General features: G+C 35.6%; 1 long non-coding RNA gene across 1 annotated transcript; it reads left to right on the plus strand.

The window, feature by feature from the left end:
• The first annotated feature begins 1,781 nt into the window (after nt 1-1,781).
• LOC149916296 (uncharacterized) lies at nt 1,782-18,133 on the plus strand. Its single transcript, XR_016470545.1, has 6 exons — nt 1,782-1,895; nt 2,626-2,738; nt 13,997-14,059; nt 15,733-15,811; nt 16,766-16,915; nt 17,995-18,133. It is a non-coding gene; the product is annotated as an uncharacterized LOC149916296 (long non-coding RNA).
• The last annotated feature ends 263 nt before the right edge of the window (nt 18,134-18,396 follow it).

The following is an 18,396-nucleotide window of genomic DNA, read 5'->3' on the forward strand; positions in this document are numbered from 1 at the left end:
AATCCCAATAGCATGTCAGCCCCTACACAATTATTTCTTGCTGGATTACTCCTGTATCCTTTATGACCAAAAGTTGATTCACCAGTAGTAGGTGTATTTTTTTTTGTTTTCAATGTATGTTTTGTTCTCCGTTGTGCTTATGCCTCAGATTCTTAAGATTTTACATCATAACACTTCATTGTTCATCCCTGGCTTAATCAGACTTTAACTATTTTAACAACAACAACAAAAAAAGTATGGAGAAATTACATTGATTTTTCTTGAAAAGTTTAAAGACAATTGCATGAAGAAGGTGAGATTAAGACAAAAACGTCATTCTGTTCATATGTAAAACCTCCATAAGCTGTTGTGTTATGGAAGACAGAAGTCTGATCAGAAACTCCTACATGACTGATACTTAAAACTAGCACGTGTCCTTCACAAGCACAGGGAAACACCATCTAAAACTCTGACACAATGCAGATCCTACTCCATTATATACATTTTGTATATGCATGCATAAGCTTGTCCGTGTATATATAAGAAATAGAAGTATGTGGTGGCATTTGCTAGAGATGCTTGTAAGCAAGATGTAAATGTAAAATGTAACATCTACTTCTAAAACTTGTTTATGAAAGGAAATACCTCAAATTCCTGCACAATCTAAACTAAAATTTCTTCTCATACTCTGGCTAGAATATGTGCTTTGGAATGGCAATGGAGGAAGCACTAATGCTACAACTGTTTCTCAAAATTCACTTACCAAAGCAAATTGAATTACTGAACAAAGAGGGAACAGGAAAACTCATCCCTTTAGGGTGTCTGGACAAGGTTGGTTTTATACTGTTAATGTAACCTTCGTGGATTGTTTCTTTTTGAAGACTGTGATGTTCTTTGAGAAAATCCTATTGATAACATAAAATAAAAATCATTGTAGTAAATTGGTAGATTGGTATATTATATTGGTAGATCTACACATTCTTTGTATTTTGTATTGAAATAACATATATTTTTATTAATGGTCTTCTGTTACAAAGTGGAACTTGGCAGCATTTTTTGGGAAATTAAGGGTAGCCAATTATGCTTTAATGTTTTTAATGGAGATTCTTTAGCATATTCATTTTGCCTGAGATAAGGGCCTATAGTAGAACATAAAAATCTTTGTATACATTTGTAGACAATTTTGCCTTTGTGTATTTTTTCTACTTTGTGTGTGTGTGCCTGTGACTAAATAGTAAGGAACAAAGAACTGGGAAGCTGCTGGTTAGTCCCAATTATTTTTCAGCGCTAGGTTAATTTGTTAAAAACATATTTTTGACATTACAAGGCCAAACAGTGAAATCCTGGAGAGCAGTTAAAAAAAAAAAAATCCTCTCCTTAAGCTCTGAAGCACTATTTTTTTCAGAATTATTCATCCCATGTCCCAGATCTTCCTTCTCTAGTTTATGTACTTGCCTTCTCTTTGGGTCCAGCAGTTAACTTCTTCATCGAACAACCAACTTAGTCTTGCTAGATTTATGCAACACTTTGAAGAAAGCCTGTATTTAGGTCCCTTGAGCTGTACGCGATCTGTGGTGACTTTTCTTCTGCTAACCATTTTGTCTGTTCTTCAATACTTTCAGATTATAAACTTCCAGATGTAGAGACCAAATTTTCAGTGCATACATTCATAGCATGGAACATCATGGAGTCCTTGTGCTTGAATGAGTGCTATTACCTCCAATGTAATAAAAGTAGCAGTAACAGGGATATCACATCCTAATTAATCATGGTTTCTTTTGCACAGATAAAAATAAATCTATAACCTGCTCCTTTCCCACTCAGTAACTCTTGCAGCAAGAAGATGTGGTCCCCAAAAATGTACTTGCATTTGCTGCTGTGGAAACATGGCATGGCTTCCCTTTGCAATATAAGGAGTAAGTTCTGGACCTTTATTATAAACCCACGTACAGAGAATCATTATCAAGTACTTCTTTTGTTCTTTTGGCAAAGCATGGCTAGCACACACTAAGTCATGGCTTGTTTTATTCACATAGCACTGAACAGCAGTGCAGCCAGATGTTAAATAATAATACAGGTATTTCAAAGGCCTTGGCCTTGTATTTGGGAGAAGTGTTCAATAGCTCACTTACCTGGAGCCCACCCAAACCATCCTGGTCTGGAAAATGAACTAAAAAAATATTGTAAAAAACTTGCCTTTATAAAAAAAACCCTTTTTTTTGTTGTTTTGTAAGGTTAAGGGATAGAAGTTTGGGTACTTACATATGATCATATAATGTGTTATTTACTCAAACGTTGTTAGGGTGCTAAGGATTCAGGACGTGATGTCTTTTTATATTAATTTGCTATTCCCATTACAATCAGAAGTACTGAGAGGGAAAATAACCATTAAATTAGCTTTTAAAGAAATCTATCAGAAACAAAGAAAATACATTTTACTGTTTTTTAACAGTTTCTCAAATTCATTCTAATATTAATAAGTTGATTTTTATATTTTTATGATACTATGCTTTTCGTATATAGAAATACATGATTTATAAGGACTGCAAACTGAAATGGTAGATGTGCAAAGTGTAGTTGTTTTTGCATGCACAGTGTTTATCGACAACAACAAACAGGTTTTATCTATCTTTTCTATATTATAAGGCTTTTGGCTGCACATGAAGGCAGAAGTTTTGGCTTCTCAGAACTGAAGAATATTAAGGTCCTGCAAGTAGAACACCCCAGACTTCATCACTGCTGAAATCCATTGTCTAAAGGTAGGAATTCTCCAGCAGGTGTGTTCAGAACAAAACTCAGATCTACAAAGTGCTGACTCAGTGGTCTTCTGAATGCTTTTTCTTTAAATGAAATTCTGTTCACAAACAGTGGTGCTACCATGCTGAAATCCCTTGCCAAGGATTGTGAACAAAAATTTTTTGATGCAAGACTTTGTTCTAAAACATCCGGTTTATATATATGATATCATTGCATTTGTTTCCATAACAAACAGGACATTTCTAATTTCCCAGTTGGAAAAATTAATATTATAGAGGTGAGAATATGGTGATTATTTTTTTTCCAATTTTCTCCTTGGACTTTGTGTAAAAATAAGATACCGTTAGTGCTGTGGACAAGCATGAGACCACCAGCTAATTTTGCATAGCCCACTGAACAGTTAGATGGGAATTGCTCTTCAGGGTGTTCTCTTTGACAATAAACAGAAGCCTCAAGTCTGTGTTTGGCTGCAGTTCAAAAAAATTACTAAGGAATCCTACACACTTATGTATATGAATACAAGCAACTCCGCATTCCCATACAGTAAGCTTGCAACCACAGTTATTAACATTTTGAAATGAGTAAATGCAAATAAAATGACTGAGTAATACATGTTATGTTAAGATCAGCTATATGAAAAGCAAAAGGATTAAAAGTTAATTTCATCCTTTTTAATTCAAGGGACATATAAATGGCATTCTGGGTAGAGTCAACTCCTCTTTTATCAGTCCTTTGATGCTGCTTTCTCACTGATTCAGTTGTTCAAATGCTACCTACATAATAAAATCCTGAGTTAATTTACTAAGATTTTACACCAGTGCAAATGAAAGAAGGGAAAGTGCTAAACAAGGCAATTAGCACTCTGTTTAGTGCACTCCCAAAATAAATGTAGGCAATTTACAATTTGGCAAATGGCGCTCTATCCGGATCCAAGTCATTTCTGCCTAAGGGGTTGGTGCAGTTCATTAGGGGTGAAGGGAAAGGGTCTTTGTTTTGCTTCACTTTTTAACTACGTGTGTATACGTATACACATAGAAATACACACGTTGCTATTAAGGTCCGCCCCATTTTATGGCGCAGCAACAGATGTGACCACCTCTGGGGTTATTAGGATTTCTGGTGGAAAAAATGTCAAGCTCTATGCTCACACTGTCCACATCAATGACCTCATTTATGGTGATAATGCTCCTTCCAAAGCGAGGGATTCCAAAATTGGCAATTCACTGATAACCTCCGTTCTGACTTTCTTGCCATGATGGTTTTCTGTGTACTTACACGTTTATTATCACTGGAACTGTTCAGATCAGATCCTGGGAATGTCCTGAGTGAAATGATAAGATAAAGTACTCTGCAACTACAACTGACTCTCTTTTTAATTGACAGGAAGACTGCACTATGACTTCTATGTTTATTCTCGTAAGCTCCTTATTAATGCAAAAATAATAGCTGTTATTAATGCAGAGTCACAGCCAGCATTAATATTTAAGATGTAAGAATGAAGGAGGTTAAATATGTGTTTATATTAGTTTTAAACAAAGAGCTCTGCAAAACAGTTAAGGCAAGTAATGATGACCGTGTGCATAGAGAGTGTATGTGATGTGAAATACCTGGTGTGTTCTTGGATTTAAATACACATTCTTGGTGGAATAAAGATATTTAGTTTCCTGCACTGTCATGCAATTGACTCTCTGAGTTGCTACTGCTTCTTGAGAAACAGAACTGAGACTAAGAATCTAAACAAAATGTGTTGTAGTCTATGATATTAGGAATTTTATTTTTTCTTTATTCAGTGAGTAGGGCTCTTTTATATGATAGATCATAAGGTAAAAGCATTCTTTTGTGCCCTCTAGCTGCTGGTTGCACAAATGAAAGAAAGAGGGAGAAAACAACCCTGTGATTATTAAATTCTCCTCATCTTTAGGGTTAAGTACCCTGGCTAATAAAGATCTCTCATGAGGATAAAGTTTCTTTCTTGGCAATGTCACATCCATTTAAGTAAAAATCATTTGGATGCTTTCAGGGATTCAAGCTGTTACCTTTACATAAAGCATCTACACCAATTCTTTGTATTGTTTTTATCCTCTGAGAAGGCCTGACACTGCATTTCTTGGTTAAGCAAACCTCCCACTGAGGGTAGGCTGTGGGATTGGGCCCTTTTGTGCTATAGAAAATTCTATTTCACAAGAAGGAGAAAAAATCCTTATGAGTTCATGTAAAAATATAAGAACTACTTCTGATCATTAAACATGCTATTTCGAACTGTGAAAATTCAGCCTGATCTTGCACTGAGCAATCATTGAGTCTTTTGATTTCAGACTTGTTCATACCACACTGGTGTCTGATCTGCATATCCTCATGCTCCGAACTGTTTTATTTTCTTTGCTTGCTTATTCTACTAATACATTTCTTAAGACAAATAAGTTTCTGCATTTTTTTCAGATTACAAATTATTGCTTTATTTTTTTAATTATCTGAAAATTCTCAGCACTTAAAATGTACCTTTTGTACTTAAACTCTAAAAACATGAATGGGCTAAAACACCACTGGACTTCTCCTTGGATTCTGTTGATGTATGTGTAGATTTGGGCTTATATAATCTTAAATCAGAACAAAAAGGGTCTGTTTTGGCAATCAGAAGAATTTAGTAGCCTGTAAGCAGAGTTAAGCACTGCCATGGACTGGAACACAAGAGGCTGTGCTGCTGGAGGTTTTCAAGGAGAGGTTGGACAAAAATGTCAGGAATAGTTCAGGTATCTGATCCTGCCTTGGGGCTGCTGTGCAGTATAGACTGTCCCTCTCAGTTGTTCTCATCTTAGTGTTTTTATGATTCAGTGCTCTTGCACATCCCAGGTGAAACTGATGCTTGATTTGCACTGCCATTGGTAGAGCTATTCCTTCCCCTAAGGGTTGTGCCTACATTTTGGAGATGGTAAATGATATCGATGCTCTTCCCCTCCCACTCTGTGGCAGAGAAGGAGGTTCATCAGCCTCCAGGCTGTCAGCAGGCTGTTCTCATCAGCTGTAGGCTTGGTTACATCTTCACCTTGCTCACGATCTGTTTAGGAGGGCATTTTTCTTGAACATTACTTAGTGTAAAAGGAAGAAGCCTATGCTGAACTGTATGTAATGCAACAGCATTCAAAATACATCTGGATCTTAGTCCCATCTCAGAGAAAAAAGAAAGAAAAAAAAGAAAAAGGGGAAAGCCTTTTCTCCTGTTATCAAACATTGGACATTTTTGTTACGTGCTTGTTATTTTATCAAAGTTATGAGGTTGTATAGGAACACCTGGTATCTGTTTTTGTCCCTGTGATATGTAGGCATCTTTCCTATTTTTGTCTATGGGCTGAATAACACTAGGAACAGACCTTGCAAGATAAAGAGCAGGAGCATAACTTCTTAAGAAACTGTTCTGCTCTGCTTTGGATTTTCCCAATACTGTCAATTCTTCATTTTGAATACATTCTTTCCCCATTTAAGGGAAGAAGTATACTCCAAGCCAGTCCTGTGCTACAGCTTCTTTACCTTTGTCCGCCTAACCCAGCTGGTATTTAATTGGTCAGCAATAGGAGGGAAGTCTCCTTTGAGGTAATGAATATTGACTGTTTATGTTGAAATGTCACTGTGAAAAGAAAGCCCAGCACCAAAGAGGCGGAACTCAGTGTGAGAGTTTCAGACACAAAGGAGACACCAGCAAAGCACAGGCATTGAAAAGCAAAGCAACTGAAATTCAAAGAAAAGATGAAACAGAAATGGTCTACATGTGTGGGAATTCTAAGCTGCCAGTTGACAGGTGAAAAAGTCATTATTCCACCTGTTAGAACTAAGTGTAATTGCTTGTTTTTCCTAAAATAACACAGAGACCATGACTCTTTTCTTTTTTCTTTTTTCTTTTTTTTTAAATTTAAAATTCATTTAAACTTATTTGCAAGTACTTTACTTTTTCTTTCAAGGTAAGTGGATTAAACTCATTAGGCAATTTCTGTACCTCCTATATGCAAGAAAAAAAAAAGGTAATGCATTTTACTATTGCATTGGATGCTAGGTAATCAAATCTTGTATTCAATCTTTTCTTTCATCGAGCAAATTGAATAGCAACTTTAGAGTTCGACATGTAAGTTTATCATCCATTCTATAGCATCCGTTGATTTAGAATGAATAAAGGCTCTTCTCCAGAAAACAATCTTAACGTCAATCCACTGCATGATATATGGCCTGGAACTTTTCACTGTTGCATAGAAGCTATTCTTTGTTTCCAGATGCGTTATAAGGAACCACAGTGCTTGTATGAAGTTGTGGTATATTTTAAGCCATTTCTTAACTAGACGGCATAGAGAAGCTAACCATAGAGAAGCAGATTTCTGGAGTCCATAAATAAGTTCAATTCTTGAAAGCACTCTTCTTTCACTTTTTTTTTTCTTTTTTTTTTTTCTGATGACCTCTTGGGAACTCTGCAGAATAGTTTTTGCCAAATTGACCCAGCGCTGTGGAGCATAACCTCGAGTTGTTCCATTTTGTCCATCCGAGTCCTTTAATATTAAGATTTGATACACAAAGAAATTTATATTTTTGATATTAACGCTGACTTTATTGCTTTTGGTAAAATCTTGCATTTCAGCTAAGGACTGAGTTTATCATTTTTAGCCATAGACATTGTTAATTTTAAAAGACAGCCATCTTTTATCATTCATAGATGCCTTCCCATTTGGTTTTATACTTCAGATCAGTGAATTCCACTAAGAATCTTAGGAAAAACCAGTACTGAGTAAATGAAAGCTCTTATAAGTCAGTGTTGCTGAAACAAAATATATTGCAAACACATTTCTGCTTTTTCTATGAAAAACTGCTGAAAAACTTAAATCAGAGCAGCTGAAATGTACCTTATATTGGTTTTTTTTTTCAAGCAGATGTGAAGATTGCATGAATGATGCATTCTTTCAGATATCTCCATATAATTATTTTCGAATCTCCATCTTAGTTTTGGCACTTAAAATACTCATGTGGTGTTTTTAAAATGTTCCCTGAATCAGACAAGCATTTGAAGCCAGTAGGCTTTTGTTTTTTATTTTCTTTTGGTGAATCATTGAACAATTTCTGCTTGGCCTCAATCTGGGCCCATTCATACAGTGTCTCCATCTGAGACATCCTGAAGCCCTGCAAACAGTGAGTTGCTTGAAATAGAAGAGTGTCACCACGACCTGGTCTGTAAACAATGCGTTATTAAATGAAATAAATATGTAAAAAAAACATCTGCAAAGAGATCAGCTAAATTTTGTTGTCAGTGCTATTTCTATAAGGTCAGCAAAGGCTTTGAAAGTTAATGCCTTCCACGGCTACTTCTCAGCATGAGGGATGCCATCTCCCACAAACATGATAATGACAAGGAAGAGCTGATCTCCTCTCAGGTGACAAAGGTGCTCTGAATGTGTTTGGTAGCTGTGGGTAATTTTTTTTTTTCCATGAACATCCAATGATTTCAGGAAACTTTCTGTAAGTCTGAAGAGCAAGCTGCTTTTCACTCATACTGAAGAAAAGCTCTTGGATTAATTGAGGCTCTTAATTGGCTCTCTTGTACATTAAAAATACATATGTATGTATGGCCTGTTCAAACTCAGTGGCAAATGAATTTTTACAATCTGAAATGCTATAGCTCAACATACAAATCAGATACTTTTGTGTGAATCTCCAGAGCAGTGACTGGGCTATGCTAAAATCCCTCGTGTTCTCCTTGCTGTTTATTCCTCTTTGTTTCTTCTTTTTCTTTTCTTTTTCAACATATTCTTACATGTTTACTGTTGTCTTTTTAAATGTTTTTGAACTGTTCATGATTAAGGTCCTCTCCAGCAAATGTTTATTTTATGCCTTGCCGGATCATTCCAAAATACTTAATTTAGACTTATATTACTTTGTTTTGACTGTGTATCTCTACACAAATAGGAGACAACATCTTTAGTTACAATTCTGTGTTATGTTTGAACTCTAACCTGTGACATTCACCTAGCTCGATCTAACAAGCTTTGTGCTCCCTGTCCAAATGAAGAGTGATACTTCTTCATTAGCAAGATCAGTTTCACCTTTAAAAACCCTTTGCTTCCCGTTTGCATTAAGCTAGATTGAGATGTCTTGGGTCATGATGACATTTCAGAGTATTCAGTAGCAAAAGAGGAAGTCATTACATCTGCAGTTCACCTGCAAAGAAGATGTCATTAAAAGAGGAAGCAAAATGAACCCCTGTCAACTTGTTAGGGCCCAAAAGGTAATTCTGCCATCATATATGGTGCAGAATATGATACAGATTCCTATTATTACTGACACCAGATAACTTGCTGGTGTAAAAGGTTCTCTTTTCCAGAAAAGTTCAGGTGATACTAAATTTATTAATGTGTCAGTTTGAGGAGACGTGATGTCATTTCTGTTGTCTGCAGAGATGAAAACTAGTCTCCTTGCTCCTGTCTACACACTATCATCTTAATTTCTTTTACTGTGCACCTTGTTGCCATCTGTGAAGAGGAGAGCAAGGGATGAGGGTGAAGTGTCAGGAGAGATGACTTTTTCAAAAGACCCACTGCAATTTGACATTTATCATTTTAACCTGCCTTTTTCCAAAACAAAAACTTATTTCTGGTGAGTAGTTGGTCTGATCCTGTCAGGAGGCTACTCATTTGAGTAGAAGCTTTACCTGACCTTAGAGGCTTACAGAATTGCAATTTTGTTCTTTTCTAATATTCCTCAATTCCAAACATATACCTAGAAGCACAGATTATTTGCTTTTCTGCTTGCTATAAAATCCAACAACAGCGTTCCAACTCTAGTGTAATTGTACTTGAGATTTTCAGCCTATAGAGAGGCATGTGATACACTTATAGAGACATACTGGTACCAGGTTTGAGTGGGTACAAGTTTTAGTCATGCATGTAATTTCAAGTAATGTGTCTGTTTTTCGAAACTAAAATTGATCATGAAAGATCCTGCTTGTAGAAACAAGCTGAAATGTTTGTCCATTTTTAACAAACAGCTGAATAGTTTTTCAGGTGTATTAAATAAGAACACTCACCCTGAAACATTTTCTCTATCTTATGGACCTGGAGATACCAAGTAGCTGAAGAAACGAATATGAACACTGTTAATGTAAATGTTATTACTTAAAAATGAGTCCAATGAATGCAATCTGGTTTCTGCAATCTGTTTGTTTTGAGGTTTTGAGTATTGTAGTAACAGGAAATATTTCTTTCACTTCCAAGGTGTCACATGCTGGTTCTTTGCAGCACATTCCAATACGAGTGGTGTAACAACTCATCTGATACTGATCTTAATGGATTTTTGAACTGCTAATATTTTAGATTTGAACTACGTGTACTTCAATTGATGATCTGAGCATTCCATAAATACCAGAACTAGCATGTTTACTGCCCTGCAGTTGATTGATATCTCATAATGAAGAAAGCACCTGGAAAAATGAAAAAGGAAAGTCACTAATTGGTTTAACTTAGGTCGGCCACTTCATATTTTATAAATGAAGAAACTTTTAAGGAATTGCTGCCAGAAGCCATCTGCTAACTATATAAAAATGAATGATAATCATCAGGTTCTACATGTCGTTTACAGAAAGTATCATCAGAAAAAAAAATACAGCTGGTTTCTTCGAAGTAAGAGCAATGTAAGAACTCAAATTTAAAGCCCCTAATAATTGTCAATGTAATATAAAGTGTTAATCAGTCTGGTATATACAAACCTGTCAGCAGTTCTGGATCTCTTCACTATATATCAGAGAGACTACTTGTGGTCACTTTTAAGAGCTGCCAGCAGAATTTACAATAGTAAATTATGATTTATTATTCCTTCCAGGACATCTGAGGTTTTTGTTCCCAGTTCTGCTTCCCTCTCTGTCAACTGTTTTCCAGCAGAGACAGTATCAGGCTACAAAATGTCCAGAATGTGTGCATTTCTCTTGTATTGTGCATATTTTTGCAAGTAATTAAACTTTTGCTTCTTGTCTTTTCTAACCCTCTTAGTAACCTATTAAACAACTCTCAAGTGAAAATGAGACAGTTAGGAAAGAGACAGCCATAATGCCAAAACAAAACCCATAGAAACAAAATCTTAAAGGGGAAAAACCCACACTTCAGCAGTGCAAGTAGAACTTTGGCACTCACTCGTGTAAAGACATACGCTATGTTTTAATTGATTTACCTTGCAATTCTATTGAATCTGAAAGGCTATCGTGTGCATAAAATATGTGGGAATACTTCCAGCTATGTTTAAATGTGAGGAATACCACATGAGCATACCAGTAGGGAGATTCTTGGTATGTTTTAAGTGAAAATAAAAATAATATACTGTAGACAGAAAATAATGTCTTGTAGAAAATCTATACGCTACTTTGTTGAAATAAATGCCATAAACCACATCTTTCTAATTACAGAGGTTCATACAGTTAAGAGGCTCATACAGTTCACCCTGTTGGCATATCAGTCCTGAGAAAATTCTTCACCATGAAGAGAGACTTTCTCCTGTATTAGAAATGCTCTGCTTGGTTGTATTGCATGTAGCAGGCATAGTTTACACTGGACCATTTAGAACAACTCAGGTTAAGCAATGCTGGAAGTTCTGTCAGGGTGATAAAGGAGAATTACATTGCACCCATATATGGTAGACAAAGCGTGGACAACATGTAATATTCTCTGTGGGTAAAGTTCACTTCTGGGCAGAAAGCCAACAAAAGGCTCATGCACCACTTAAGTCCCACTTAAACCCTATTTCGAAGGCTTAATAGTACATAGGCCATGTTCTGGCCTCTTGCCCAGGAGTGAATTTTAGCATGTTAGCATCTCCTCTCTCTGCATGCACAGGAGGCGAAAGGGCAAAGCTTTTGTGCTGGGCAGTGAACTGATTTCTGGAAGACAATATCAGTATTCTTTATTCAAAGGAAAGCAACAAATCCATGGAACAACATCTCTCCTGGTTTAAGGCTAATTCACCTTCCCTTTGTACCAACTGTTCTGTCCTGCAAAGCTGGAATTTACCTAACTATTGATACACAGCTGCTATTGATAGCTCTCTGTGGCTGTCCTGCACTGTTAAAGATCTTCTGCTGTCCTTTTCCAAGCTTGGATTAATTTTGCCTCAGTGGCGACCATTAAGAGAATTAAATAATCTTCTCTCTGTTGTTCTAAAGATTTCTGAGATTATCGTGTTTGTCTGTCCTGTAATCTAGAGGGAAAAAGATAATGCTGTAAAGGTGTTTTCCATTTCAAGAGCTCTCTGTATGCAACAATATCAAGAAATTATTTCTGATTATCATTAGCTTACAGTACCTTGTATTTTCACCTCGTATATTGTAGAGTTCTCTGCAAGACTAGGGGCTCATGGTACTGTTTACTCGCAGGTGGTATGGGAGGAGCTCCTGAAGTACAAGACATAATCTTAAATATGAACATGGTCAGTCCTTGTCTTAAAACATAAGCTTTTTTGATGTTCCTCTTACAATTAATGAAATAAATTGTATTGAATTAATGAAAGTTAAACATGCAAAAGCATTATGGGATATGGCTGCCTGTGAATGGATGTCTACCTGGACTGATTAAGTAGGCTGGAAATTTGATATCAGCTTTTTTAACTGTGCATTTTCTTCCTAATTAGCAAGCAGAACATAAAGCAAAATAAGTATACATTACTCTTTAATAAATAATCTTGCTCTTCATTTTTTAAATGGAATTCTTTACAGATTTACTTAGAATATCCTTTAGAGAGTATTTAAAAGACAGAAGCGTATGCCCATTAAAAACAGAACTTCTTTCTGAAAACTGACTTTGTGTCACCAAAATACTTGTGAGGTTCCAAAAATATTTTGACACATTTTATGTTTCAATCTTCATAAACGGATTTTTTTTTTTGTACATATTCTTATTGTGTTTTCATTTCCAGAATTGTTTTTAATTAAAAAAAGACTGTTTTGTTACAGTGGATGATTTCAACCCACAAAATATCCTATTGTGCTTGCTATCAAAACAAACAGGTGCACACAGCAGCATGCACGGTATGCAGTGCAATTGAGCAAACAGTTAATGTGAAGATTTAAGCCCAACTGAACAATGTGAGTTCAAGTGATATGAACTGAAGCCAAGTATTCTGGATGAAGGGCTCAGTTCTGAGGGGCTCTGGAGGGAACCCAGAACCTGCTGATCTTTGTGGGAATTGTGGGTACTTTATACCTCATAAGATTTGACAGGATTAGTTTCTCAGTTTGAAATATCTGTGAATTTTTATCAATAGGAGAGCTAGTTTTCTCTTGAAACACCATGCTCCCTCCTGCCCACATATGAAAAGCTCTTTCTGTTCAGATCTTTGTGCAGGTTTCCTAAGATAGGGATATACAGAAACTAAGTATGCTAGAAGTCAAGTAAAGCATGACTAGAAGTTAAAGAAAGGTCTGTGTGAAGTTTCCAGACGTCTCAAGTTCCTGTGTAGTTGGCCCTTAAGGATGAAGTAATTAATTTTTAAAGCCAAGTTACCCAGTTTGGAATTTTCATGGACAAAACACACTTTATAGCAATTGTATATCTTTCCTTACCACAGATTCGGAGTTGTGAGAGTAGGGAAGTCAAGGCAAGAAAACAGGGATATAGTAAAATTCTCCTCACTAAAAGGCAAACCAGCTTGTCCTTTCCTGACAGTGTGCTGTGTGCCTGTCTATGAATATTTCATTAATGCTGGACTGGGGCCACTGGTTCAGTTCAGACTCCCAATTAGCACTCTGCACCCAACTGTCTGTTGTTATCTCTTTTTATTCTGCTGTGATGTCTTCATTTATCTCAATGCATGATTCCTTTAAGTCTCACCCTTCCTACCCTTTTGCTTCATTTCATGATACTTTGATCCCTGTAAGCTTCACGTCCTCCTCATCCTGCAGTGGAAAGAGTGCCTTGTCAGGTGTACCCAGGAACTCTGGGGAAGGAGTTCACTGTCTTTGCTCGTTGTCCCATGGACATCCTAGCTATAAAGCAGGAAATATTTTCCTCACCTAGTCTGTGATGTTACTTTCTTTATTGGCCAAATACCTTGATTTCCCAAATGGCTGAGCAGTCCCTCCATCAGCTATTCCTTTACATCTCCTCTACACAGATAATCATTACATACTGTTCTGGCTCTAATCTAGATTTTAATCTCCTTTAGATAATGAGGAACTATATTTGTTCTGAAGAATGCTATGCACATTTATAGCACAATTTCTATTAATAATATCAATTTATTCTTTTCACAGAAGATTGTGGACACAGCAAAAGATGAGTTTCCCAGGCTCTGGAGATGCAGGATGTGGTGTTTGGTAATACTAAGCTGTTTCATGTATTTTTGATGTAAAACTACCAGCTAGAGTTCTTAGATATTAAGATTATTTGAATCTCTACAACTCAGCGCTATTTCAGGAAATGCCAACAGCTCCATCTTGAAGTGGCACTAAAGAGTAGAAGGTGAGATGCACTTTCCAGGATGAAATTCCTAAACATCATTTATTCCAAGTTGGCATTTGGTTGTCACATGCTTCTACTTGCTAAAATAGCTAACCATCAAAACACAGTTATTGTCGTGAACAAGAAAATGGCCGCGACACCATTTGCTTCTGATAAGAAGATGACTACTCAGTATGTGCTCTCTAATTATGGGTGACAATGATAAAACTTTGTGTGTACCTGACCTAGTACAGTTTTCGAGAACAGGTGATTTTTCAGTTTTGTTTCTGTTTTCATTAATTCCTACTTATATTATCTGAGAAAAATCTTATGTTCTATGAATATATATATATTTAGGCATTATGTGTGAAGTGTCTTCATCTACCATCTTGACACAGAATGCAATGATTTTCTGTAAAGGGGAGTAATGAAGAATGTGTGTTTTTTTTCCTTGGAAAGCTCTGTTAAGAGTTATAAGCTTTACTACATAAACTTAATCTCATGGACACTTTGTGAATAATTCTCCATGGACTATTTCCTTCTGGATTCTTGCTTTTATTTCCAGTAGTCAAAGTATTAATAGGGTTAAAGGTGCTGGCATGGTGAATTTATGGTTGACATCTCACAGTCCGTTAAAGCAAGATCACTAATGGCTGACCTTGAGGCTCGACCATTCCAGACTCTGGAAGATCAAGTCTCAGACCCCTCCTGCAAGTGCTCTGACCTCTCCATTCTTCCCCTTTATGGCCTAACCTTTAACTCACTGATCTTTGACCAAATTATTAAGCAAACACCTGCTTAGGTCTCTGACCAAGGACTGTAGACCAGAAGAGCTACCATAATTTCATGTGAATTAGCTTTAATAATAGCAATACCAGCCTAAGGAGAAAATCAGAGGGTAGGTTTACAGTAAATAATCATGCTGCTGAAGAGCACACACAGAACGGACCCTTCAGCAGCTCTTACCTACAGTAAATCAATGCTAATCTATTTGACTGTGATAATAAAGGCTCGTCAGCAGATATACTTTCTTTATATGACTTGACTAGGACAATGACTAGGTAAAATTTATTTCCTATTACTAAAGCAAGACAAAGATTAAAATTAATCCTTTGATGCCAGGGATTTCCCGTTTGTAATAATGCACATACTGCATTAGTGTTCAATACAGTTGCTAAGAGGAACTGTAACAGAAATAAAGGCTGCAAAAATCTCTGATGATTTCAAATATTAAGCCTGTGTAATTTTAGCTGAATTACACATGGAATAAGTGGTTTGATTTTCCCCAGATTTCGTGGATTACTTGGTCTTTTTTCAGTCCATGCTGTATGATTTTATAAATCTGCATCATCTGCTACTCAAACTTGAGTTGCTCTAGCATTTGTGATTCTGTGATTTTTTTAGTCTTTAAGCACAAGAAACAGTAGAATCTGAGTTATATGATATATAATATCAGACTACATCAGTATAGTTTACTAAGTAGATATTTTTGATTTATTTGAACAAAGTTATGAACGCTTGCTTTCTCATAGCTGATTTTCTATGACAGCTAGCAATGTGTGCATGCAGTATCTTCATGTGTGTGTCCATGGAGGCAATCTACACCAGCAACAGAGGCACTGGCAAATGTAAGTGTTATGGTGCTATGCAAAATCCATCTTTTAAATTGAGCCTTTGAAAAGAAGATAGTTTATTGTTATAAGGAATAGCTTTCAACCTCACTGCTGCTAATAAGAGAGGGTAATTAGAAAATTGGATGAGGTTTGGCTGTAATATTAAGAACAGCTGAAGTGCCACTGCTTGAAGTTTGTGTATCCACGTGATGAAAAACACTGAATATGTACATCTCCAAATATATGAATCAATTATTTGTTACCAACTTTAAAAGCCAGGGTTAGCACCAATCTGCAGTCCATTGGAGTTTATCTTTCATTTTACTGACTTATGTGGAGTTGTATCAGGTCTATATTTTCTCATGTATGTAAAATGAATACAGAAAAATTCCACTCTGTTCATTTTGAATATGCACTTACACGCTTTTTACAATACGAAGATGAAAATATCTCTGATATAAATAATACTTTCAAAATTAAATGGTAACAATATTGTAACAATATAAATTAAATGGTATTTACTTTCTGTTCACTTGAATGGTTCTTTCAACATTGCTCTGTGCTCTTTTGATCTCTTTTCCAGGATATTGGCTATCCTTCCTGGAGATACAGTTATATTTTCATTAGTAGAATAAAGTCTAGCTAACAATGTTGTGAATGAAATTAAGGACAACTTAATATAAACTGTGTTCCCATCTGATCCCATCTGATGAAACAATATTAAATGTTTATTTGATCAATATACACTCTTTCCTATGTACAATATTGTTCAGATGGAATGTCCAAGTTTAAACTGATTTACATAGATTATTATTTTCCATTCCCTGACTTGATTAGTTGTAAACTTAAACCTGGTTCAACTGGCTAGATAATGTCATCGACTATATGCATTTATATTCTTCAAAACATATGTGCTTTGCCCTCTATATAGGTTTTTGCACTCAGAAAAATCTTCCAAAATCTTTACAGGGGGTCTAGAAAAATGTTAGTTGGACAACTGGGAGACTATTGCATGAAATCTGCACTGGCTGGTACACTACATGCTTATGCAAAATTGGTGGCTTCTTTTCTGAATTAAGAGATGAAATGACATGGTGAGGTATTGGTTTGAGAGAGGAGGTAAGTTAAAAGATAATCAATAACAATAACAGTTACAAAGCAAAGACTGTAAACAGTAAATGGATTTTAAAATGATGTCTATTTGAATGCTCTCGCTTTACACAGCCATTAATTAGTGAAACACAAGTCTAGATGATTACAACACAACAGAGATGTTCAGTTAAATGCATTTCCTACCTCTTTTCCTATCTGACAGTATGCAAGGTCAATTTTTGCCCAGATTTACACAAATGCATCATCACTGAACTCATTTGCTGCCCTGAGTCATATCGGGCAATTCCAAAGATAATGAATTTTTCTGTTTCATGAAAAAATACAGATAGCCAAGACCTTGATAGAAAGCCCATTAGAATCAGAGAAAGTCTTACCTTTGACTACAGTGAGCTTTTAATCAAACCTTGTGTAGTTGTGAAATATCCATAAGGTATGGATCACATCAATCTATACTGTGATATATTAATATTTTATTAATATAATACAAGTTCACATTTTTTGTTGTATGTTTAGCAGAAAATGATGTTAAAAGTGCTAAAGATGGATCAAGTTTGGGTCACAGTCATGTTGAAAGTCATACAAATATGAAGAAAATGTAATTGTATAAAGCTTTAGCATATTATAGCATTTTTTCCATAATTGGTGGCAACCTCTCCTTGTTTAGAAATAAGAGGTAATTTAACAATATAAATATCAATTAAGTTATGGCAGTATATGAGATCATGACTCATTTTTAATATAGATGTGGACAAATTTTACTGCCATGCTGTTTCAATTCTGGGCTGCTTATATCCTACTGATTCACCGAGCAGTTAAATAATAATACCTTTTGGTGTGTGTATGTTGGGGGTGGTGTTGAAGAAAGGTTTTTTTACAATAACAAAAGAAAACAAATTTGTTTTTCCCTTTGTTCATAGCTGCTCCTACTGGTTAAAATTTGCATTCTTTTAACTGTAAAAGATTAGAAAATATTTTAAATATAACACTATAGAGCAAGGAAATATAATGTGATTTTATTTGATGAATGAACTAAATTGTGTTTATTGATTATTCAAGGAGAGAATTATTTTAAAATATCATTTCAGGTAACGTCAAAGGCAAAGAAGGTGCTCTGGCATATGTAAAATGAAAAAAAAAAAGGGTATTCCTGAAAGAAGAATGCACATCAGTCAAAGGCATCAATAAATAAAGCTCTTTTTCATATGTAAATGGGAATTTATAAAGTAAAGAAGGTATTGTTTTATAAATAGTGAGATAATATTCTTGAAAAAGGTTACCAGTGATTACATAAGTTATCTCTTCCATAAAGAAATTTAGAGCTCATAGTTGCTCTTTTCATTAAAAAGGCTTTTCATCTAGTCTCATGCAGAAAGCCAAGCTCTGCATTTTAATTAGAGATAATAAATAATTATATCACTTAGGAAACTGAAGCTATTAAAGTCTTTTTGTGATGCTGTATAGCTATAAATCTCTCTAAATATATAGGT

The sequence above is a fragment of the Phasianus colchicus genome, chromosome 12 (genome assembly GCF_987193195.1).
Source record: "Phasianus colchicus chromosome 12, bPhaCol1.hap1.1, whole genome shotgun sequence".
Taxonomy (NCBI): Eukaryota; Metazoa; Chordata; class Aves; order Galliformes; family Phasianidae; genus Phasianus; species Phasianus colchicus.